Source organism: Elephas maximus, chromosome 5 (genome assembly GCF_024166365.1).
Source record: "Elephas maximus indicus isolate mEleMax1 chromosome 5, mEleMax1 primary haplotype, whole genome shotgun sequence".
Classification (NCBI taxonomy): domain Eukaryota; kingdom Metazoa; phylum Chordata; class Mammalia; order Proboscidea; family Elephantidae; genus Elephas; species Elephas maximus.
Window position 1 is genome coordinate 5,456,177 of NC_064823.1, and position 9,662 is coordinate 5,465,838.

At 38.3% G+C, this 9,662-nt stretch overlaps 1 pseudogene; it reads right to left on the bottom strand.

Annotated features, from left to right (window-relative positions):
- Window positions 1-1,389: 1,389 nt before the first annotated feature.
- On the bottom strand, window positions 1,390-7,028 carry LOC126077490 (NADH-ubiquinone oxidoreductase chain 5-like; annotated as a pseudogene).
- Window positions 7,029-9,662: the final 2,634 nt, after the last annotated feature.

Genomic DNA, 9,662 nt, shown 5'->3' on the forward strand with positions numbered 1-9,662 from the left:
GTATTTAGTGGGTCGGCTGGCATGTAGTTATGAGGGTCTCCTAGTGTGTCCGGAGATAGTAGGGCTAAGAATAGAAGAAGTAGGATTAGGATAAGTAGTCCTAAGAAGTCTTTGATAGTATAGTATGGGTGAAAGGGGATTTTGTCTGAGTCTGAGGTGAGGCCTAGTGGGTTGTTTGAGCCTGTTTCATGAAGGAAGGTTAGGTGTACTCCTGCTAGTGCAATTATGGTAAATAGAAGAACGAAATGGAGGGCGAAAAATCGATTTAAAGTTGCTTTATCTACCAAAAAACCCCCTCAGATCCACTCTACTAGGTCTGTGCCGATGTAGGGAATTGCTGAGAAGAGGTTGGTAATTACGGTTGCCCCTCAGAATGATATTTGCCCTCAGGTAAGGACATATCCTATGAAGGCGGTAGCTATAGTGATTAGTAGTAGTATAATGCCAGTGTTTCAGGTTTCTGAATATAGGTAGGATCCGTAGTAGATGTTTCGTCCAATGTGTGTATATAGGCAGAGGAAGAAGATGGATGCTCCGCTTGAGTGTAGTTGTCGAATAATTCAGCCATAGTTGACATCTCGGCAGATATGGGATATAGATGAGAATGCGGTTATTGTGTCGGGTATATAGTGTATGGCTAGGAATAGTCCTGTTAGGATTTGGGTAATCAGGCATGCCCTAGTAGTGAGCCGAAATTTCATCATGTTGAGATATTAGGTGGGGTAGGTAGATCAATAAAGGATTTATTGATGATTTTAAGTAAGGGGTGAGATTTTCGGATGTGGGTCATTATTTGGTTATTTCTATAGTTGAAATACAACGATGGTTTTTCAGATCATTAGTCATGGTAGGAGTCCATATGGAAGTAATGATGTATATTGTTTTTATTATGAGTGTGCTTTATGTAGTAGGTTTTATTGGTTTTTCGTCTAAGCCTTCTCCTGTTTATGGGGGAATGAATTTAGTTGTGAGTGGAGGCTTGGGATGTGGAATTATTATAAGTTCTGGGGGGTCCTTCTTGGGGTTGGTTGTATTTTTAGTATATTTGGGCGGGATGATGGTAGTTTTTGGTTATACTATTGCTATGGCTACTGAAGAGTATCCTGAGACTTGGGGGTCAAATGTTGTAGTTTTGAGTGCATTTTTAGTAGGTTTGTTAATGGAGGTTTTTATAATTATGTGGTTATTCAGTGGTGAGTATGAATTAGTGGGTTTTTATTTTGGTGGTTTGGAAGGTCTCATAGTTTTTGGCGAAGGGGTTTTTGAGTGTATACGTGAGGATTATTCTGGGGGAGCGTCTTTATATGGTTATGGGTTTTGATTTTTGGCTATGGCTGGGTGAATATTGTTTGTTAGTATTTTTATCGCTATTGAGGTTACTCGAAAGTGTTATAGGGCAATTAGTAAGCCTAGTGTAATTGATAGGAGGAATGATAGGAAATAGAGTTTTATTAGGCCTTTTTGGTTATATACCAGGCTGGCGGCTATTTTCTGTATAGTTGCTAGGTTTTTGGGAATTATTTTTTCTAGTCAAATTGAGTCTATGATAGTTGTTGCTAGGTTTTGGCTTATGGTAAGGCCTAGATAGGGCAGGATCCGAAGAGTGGTAGTTGGGTAGTACCCTAATGTGGTTGAGAATGTGTACATACGTGATGGTTGTTTAAGTATCAAGTTGCGTGTTATGTTATTAAGTTCTGTTGCTACTGTAAATCCTAGTAAGGTTACTGCTAGGGCTATAAGTTTTAAATGTGGAGGTATGGTTATTTGGGGTGTTGTGTGTGGGATAGTCTTTATTGAGATGAGGAAGCCCATGAAGATACTGCCTAGTATTAGTCGTTTAATGGGATTAACGAGGTATGGGTTGTTTTCGTTAATTTGGGTTAGTGTAGGGTATTGTGGTTGTCCAAGGAGAGCAAAGAAGATGATTCGGGTGCTGTAACTTGCCGTTATGGATACGGCAATGAGGGTAATTAACAGTGCTCGGGCGTTGGTGTAGGATGTGTTAGCAGTTTCAATGATTGGATCTTTTGAGTAAAACCCTGTTAGGAATGGCATGCCGGTGAGTGCTAAGCTGCCAATAATGACAGCTGTTGAAGTAATGGGTATTGTTTTATAGAGTCCTCCTATTTTGCGGATGTCTTGTTCGTTGTTTAGGTTGTGAATGATAGAGCCAGAGGAGAGAAATAGTATTGCTTTGAAGAATGCGTGTGTGCATATGTGAATAAAGGCTAGATGTGGCTGATTAATCCCGATAGTTACTATTACTAGGCCTAGTTGGCTGGAAGTGGAGAGTGCAATAATTTTTTTAATGTCATTCTGTGTGAGAGCACAAGTAGCTGTAAATAAAGTAGTAATGGCCCCTAGGCATAGTGTTAAAGTTTGAATAGTGGGGTTGTTTTCTATTAGTGGGTAAAAGCGGATAAGGATGAATACTCCGGCTATAACTATTGTACTGGAGTGAAGGAGTGCCGATACTGGGGTAGGGCCTTCTATAGCTGATGGAAGTCATGGATGAAGTCCAAATTGGGCTGATTTTCCTGCTGAGGCTAGAAGAAGACCTAGTAGTGGGAGTGTACTGTTTTTAGGGTCAGTTAAAAAGGTTTGTTGTAACTCTCAGGAATTTAGATGGATAGTAAACCAGGCTATTATTATAATGAAACCTATATTGCCAATACGGTTATAAAGTATTGCTTGTAGAGCTGCTGTATTAGCGTCTGCTCGCCCATGTCATCAGCTGATTAATAGGAAGGATATAATGCCAACTCCTTCTCAGCCTATAAATAGTTGTAGTAGATTGTTAGCGCTTATCAAGATTAGTATGGTGATCAGAAATAGCAGGAGGTATTTGAAGAAGCGGTTAATATGGGGGTCTGAGTGTATATATCATAGTGAAAATTCTATAATTGATCAAGTGATGAAAAGTTCAATTGGTATAAATATTAGGGAAAAGAAGTCTAATTTAAAGCTTAGGGATAACTTTAGGGTATGGATTGTTATTCAATGTCAGTTGGAAATATAGGCTTCTTGGTTAGATTGAATAAATAATAGAGTTGGAATTAGGCTAATTACGAAGGCGTAAGTTACGGCTGCTTTGGTGAGATGTGGAAAACAATTTGTTTTGTTGTTTTGTAGTAATGTTGTGGTAATGGGTAGGGTTAGAATGATTAGTGATGTTAGTGTTAAAGTTGGGATTAGGTTGATTACTTTTATCTGGAGTTGCACCAGTTTTTTGGTGCCTAAAACCAATGGGTAGCTCTTACCCTTTAAAAGTTAAGAAAGCCACATTGTTAGATGAGGTATAAGGGATTAGCAGTTCCTTAATTCTTTCTTGGTAGACAAAGAGGATTAAATTCTTATTTATAGGCCCACAATCTAATGTTTTGGCTAAACTATGTCTACAATATGTTAGTCCTAGGATGACCTTGAGATTTAGAGAAAGGAGCAGTAGGGGTAGAAGATGGAGGGCCATTAAGGTGTTTTCTCAGGTAAATGAAGGTTTAATAGATTTAGAGTGATGTGATGTTTCTCCTCGTTGAGTTGTGGTTATTATGTGGAGGGTATATATTGTAGTGATTAATACGTTTAGTCCTATGGGAATAATGGTGAGATTGGATCATGAAAATGATGTTGTGATAATGAGTAGTTCTCCGATTAGATTAATGGTAGGTGGTGGAGCTATGTTGATTAAGCTGGCTAGTAGTCATCATGTAGCTATTAGTGGGAGAAGAGTTTGTAAGCCTCGTGCTAAAATTATGGTTCGGCTGTGAATGTGCTCGTAGTTGGAATTTGCTAGACAGAAAAGTATTGAAGAAGTTAAGCCGTGGGCGATTATTAGGGTAAGTGCCCCTATAAAACTTCATGGTGTTTGAAGTATGATAGCGATGATTACTAAGGCTATGTGGCTGACTGAAGAGTAAGCGATGAGGGATTTTATATCTGTTTGTCGCAAGCAGATGGAACTGGATATGACCATACCTCATAGTGATAGTATGAGGAACGGGTAATATATGTGTGTTGTTAAGGGATTCAGGAGGATAGTGATTCGTAGTATCCCATACCCTCCTAGTTTTAAGAGGATGGCAGCTAATACTATAGATCCTGCGATTGGTGCTTCTACATGAGCCTTTTGTAATCATAAGTGGAGACCATATGGGGTATTTTTACTATGAAGGCTATAATACATATTAGTCATAGTATATTAGTAGATCATAGGTTGTCAATAGGTTTGGTTAGGTATGGTAGTATTATTAGGTTTAATGATCCTAGAGTATTTTGGACTAGTATGAGGGTTACTAATAGGGGGAGAGATCCTATTAGAGTGTAGAACAAAAAGTATGATCCTGCGTTTAACCGTTCTAATTGGTTTCCTCATCGAGTAATGATAATTATGGTTGGGATAAGCGTTGTTTCAAATATAATGTATAATAGAATTAGGTCGGTAGCAGTAAATGTTATGATTAGGGATACTTGTAAGAGGATAATTGTAGTGATGTAGGATTTTTTCTGAAAAGTTGATCCAGAGGATAGATGGGATTGGCTGGCGATTAATATTAGAGGAAGTAGTCAAATAGTAAGAATTAGTAGTGGGGTGGATAGAGAATCTAAGAAGAATTCTGGAGAGAGGTTTAGGCTATTATCAAGAGGTTGATAGAGAAGGTGGAGGCTAGTTAGGCTAATTACAAAGCTATAAAGAGTGGTATTAATTCACACTATATTATTAGAAGTCAGTCAGGTAAGGGGAATAAGTATGATTGTTGGTAAGATAGTTTTTAGCACTGGAGTAGGTTTAAGTTTTGTACGTAGTCTAGTCCATAAGTGTTGGAGATTACAATAAGGAGCGCCAAACCCACTGCAGCTTCACAAGCTGCAAATACTAGTAGAATTAGTGGTACTATAGTAGATAACGTGAAGTTTATATTGAGGGATAGTAGTGCATTCAAAGTAAATAGTGAAAGTATTATTCCTTCAAGGCATAATAATGAGGATATTAGGTGAGAGCGGTATATGAGGGTACCAATAAGTGAAATAACGAAAGCTAGTATGATATTTATGTAGATGTAGGGCATTATTGGTAATTATGATGTGTTCATAGTTTAATGAGTCGAAATCATTTGTTTTGTTTAAACTAAGTACCATATTTAGTTCATTCAAGACCTTTTTGAAGTCATTCATAGGCTAGGCCAATAGCTAGGAGGATAATTAATATGAATGATATCAAAAGTGTTAGATTTGGATTATTAGCTTGAATGGCTCAGGGCAAAGGTAGAAGTAATGTGATTTCTAGGTCGAATAGGAGAAATGTGATAGCTACTAGAAAGAATTTTATTGAGAATGGTAGGTGAGCAGAACCTATTGGATCAAAGCCACATTCGTATGGACTTGTTTTTTCTGAGTAAGTATATGTCTGAGGTAGTCAAAATGCAATTAGAACTATTAGTGATGTTAGTATAGTATTGGTTAGTAGCGTGGTTATAAGGTTGATTATTTCTTTTTGGGTCTACCAAAGCCTACTAATTGGAAGTTAGTTATACTAAGTTAATACTAAAGAAATAGGATCCTCATCAGTAAATGGATAAATAGAGGAATAGTCATACTACATCTACGAAATGTCAATATCAAGCAGCTGCTTCGAAGCCAAAGTGATGGTTAGATGTAAAATGAAATTTGAGTTGGCGAATAAAGCAGGTTAGGAGAAACACTGAGCCAATAATAACGTGCAGACCGTGGAATCCTGTGGTTGCAAAGAAAGTTGAGCCATAGATGCCGTCGGAGATTGTAAAGGATGCTTCGTAGTACTCAAAGATTTGGAAAAGTGTAAAGTAGGCTCCTAAGAGAATAGTAATAAGAAGGGCTTGAAGTATGTTTTTACGGTCTCCTTCTATTAGGCTGTGATGAGCTCAGGTAATAGTCACTCCTGAAGCTAGGAGGACGGACGTGTTTAGAAGTGGTACTTCTAGTGGATTTAGTGGGTAGATGCCTACTGGGGGTCAATAGCTTCCTAGTTCAGGGGTAGGTGCTAGGCTAGAGTGGTAAAAAGCTCAGAAGAAACCTGTAAAGAATAGTACTTCAGAGGTGATAAATAAAATTATACCATACCGTAAACTTTCTTGCACGACAGGTGTATGGTGGCCTTGGAAGGTTCCTTCTCGAACCACATCCCGTCACCATTGGAATGTAGTTAGGATGTTAGTTATTAATCCTAAAAGCAGGAGAATTACAGAGTGGTAGTGAAATCATATAGTTAGGCCAGATGTTATAAGTAGGGCGGATAATGCTCCAGTGAGGGGTCAGGGACTTGGATCTACCTATGTGATAGGCATGTGTTTGGTGCGTCATTAAACACTCTCATGTAGGTAAAGACTAACCAGGAGAGCGAAGACGTAAGCTTGGATTAGTGCTACGGCGAGTTCTCGGATTGTAAGTAGAATTGTTGTAATAAGTGTTACTGTAATTGTTATTGGATGAACCGATAGTAAAGTTAGTGTGGCGGTCCCGGTTAAATGAATGAGTAAGTGACCTGCTGTGATATTGGCGGTGAGTCGAACTGCTAGGGTAACTGGTCGAATGAGGAGACTAATGGTTTCGATAATAATAATTATAGGGATAAGGAATGTAGGTGTTCCTTATGGGAGAAGATGAGCTAGTGAGATTTTAGTGTTATGTTGGAAGCCTAGGACAACTGTACCAGTCCATAGGGGAATTGCTATGCTTAAGTTTATAGATAGTTGTGTTGTGGGAGTGAATGAGTAGGGTAGTAGACCTAGTAGGTTGGTTAGGCCAATAAATAAAGTTAGAGTAATTAGTATAAGAGATCACGACAGTCCTTTTGTGTTATGAATAGTCAAAAGTTGTTTTATGATTAATTGGACTAGTCATTGTTGGATTGTAATCCAACGGTTAGTAATTAGGCGATTTGGGGTTGGAAGCAAAATTGCTGGGAATGCAATAATCGGGATTATCGTACCTACGGGTACATCGAAGAAGGTGGATAGTTCTTCGTTCACTTCTTCTTTCAAGGGAAAATACATGACTTCTTGGATAGTTCTTTAGAGACTGGGAAAAGGAAGTGAAGAATCTTCAGAACTTTAAGGTGAAGAAAAATTGTTAGTGTCATAAGTACGATTGTAGCTACTAGTAATCAAATAATAATAATATTTGCTTGTTCCATTCATTAAGGAGAATTCTATGTTCCCATACTCTAACTTAAAAGGTTAGTGCTATTATAGCTTCTTAATGATTATGCTAGCGATGCTGACCAGCTTTCAAAGTATTTAAGTGGAACCAGTTCTAGGACAATTGGTATAAAGCTATGATTTGCTCCGCAGATTTCGGAACATTGACCATAAAATAGACCAGGTCGTGTTGATGTTAAAGTTACTTGATTAAGTCGTCCAGGAATTGCATCTGTTTTTAGACCTAGGGATGGGACAGCCCATGAATGGAGAACATCTTCTGATGAGACTAGTATTCGAACTGGCAGATCTATGGGTAACACCATTCGATTATCTACCTCTAGTAATCGAAGTTCTCCAAATTTTAGGCTATCAGTAGTGATTATGTATGAGTCGAAAGCTAAATCTTCGTAATCAGTGTACTCATAGCTCCAGAATCATTGGTGTCCTATAGTTTTGATTGTTAGTAGGGGGTTATTAATTTCGTCTATTATATATAAAGTGTGTAAAGAGGGTAAGGCAATTAGGATGAGGATAACAGCTGGGAGAATGGTTCAGATTATTTCTATCTCTTGGGCGTTTATTATATTTGTATGGACTAGCTTAGTAGTCAGTATAAGTAGGATAATATACAAGACTAAGGAGCTAATAAGGAAAATAATTATTAGGGTGTGGTCATGGAAGTGAAGGAGTTCTTCTATAACAGGGGATGTAGCATCTTGGAACCCTAATTGTAACGGATAGGCCATAGAAATTTACGGGATTTAAACCTGTAGTTTAGCTTTGACAAAGCTATGTAATTGTTTTACTAAAATTTCATGCCTACTGGGGAAGGCATAAAGGTTATAGAGTTGGCTTGAAACTAACTGTTGGAGGTTCGATTCCTTCCCTTCTCGAGTTAGATTTTACGTAGGCTGGCTCTTCGAATGTATGATACGGAGGCGGACATCCGTTAAGTCATTCTACGTTTGTTGTTGTGAGTTCTACTATAGAAACTTCACGCTTAGAAGCAAATGCCTCTCAAATTATAAAGACCATTAGAATTACGGCTACCAAAGAGATAAATGAACCTATAGAAGAAGCAGTATTTCATGCAGTGTAGGCATCTGGATAGTCAGAATATCGACGTGGCATACCAGATAGTCCAAGAAAGTGTTGGGGAAAAAATGTCAAATTAACACTGATAAACATAACTAGAAACTGAATTTTAGCTCATGTATAATTTAATGTGTATCCTGAAAATAGTGGAAATCAGTGAATAAACCCACCCATAATGGCAAAAACTGCACCTATAGATAAGACATAGTGAAAGTGAGCTACAACGTAGTAGGTGTCATGTAAGACAATATCTAGTGAAGAATTAGCAAGAACAATGCCAGTTAACCCTTCAATTGTAAACAAGAAGATAAATCCTAGGGCTCATATTATAGTGGGGGATCATTTGATATTACCGCCGTGAAGGGTGGCTAGTCAGCTAAAGACTTTTACGCCAGTTGGAATGGCAATAATTATAGTAGCCGATGTAAAGTAAGCTCGGGTGTCAACGTCTATGCCTACAGTGAATATATGGTGGGCTCATACAATGAACCCTAGGAAGCCAATTGATATTATAGCTCATACCATCCCTATATAACCGAAAGGTTCTTTTTTCCCCGAATAGTATGTAACGATATGAGAAACTATTCCAAATCCTGGGAGAATTAGAATATAGACTTCAGGGTGCCCAAAAAACCAGAACAGGTGTTGATATAGAATTGGGTCTCCTCCTCCTGCAGGGTCAAAGAAAGTAGTATTAAGGTTGCGATCCGTTAATAGTATTGTAATACCTGCTGCTAGAACTGGGAGGGACAGGAGAAGAAGGACAGCTGTAACTAAAATGGATCATACAAATAAAGGTATGTGGTATTGAGATATGGCTGGAGGTTTCATGTTGATGATGGTAGTGATAAAATTAATTGCACTTAGAATAGAGGATACTCCTGCAAGGTGAAGTGAAAAAATGGTTAAATCTACGGAAGCTCCTGCGTGGGCTAGATTTCCTGCCAGGGGAGGGTATACGGTTCAGCCAGTGCCTGTCCCAGCTTCTACTGTGGAAGATGCTAAAAGTAGCAGGAAGGATGGAGGCAGTAGTCAAAAACTCATATTGTTTATTCGAGAGAAAGCTATATCAGGTGCTCCAATTATAAGTGGAATCAACCAGTTTCCGAAGCCCCCAATTATAATTGGCATAACTATAAAGAAGATTATTACAAAGGCGTGTGCTGTGACAATAACATTATAGATTTTGTCGTCTCCAAGAAGAGAGCCTGGTTGACCTAGTTCTGCCCGAATTAGGATACTAAAAGCAGTTCCTACTATACCAGCTCAAGCACCAAATAGTAGATATAGTGTTCCAATATCTTTGTGGTTTGTTGAATATAGTCAGCGGTTAGCAAACACAGGTAAAATGGCTGAGTAAGGATTAGACTGTAAATCTAAACACAGAGGGTA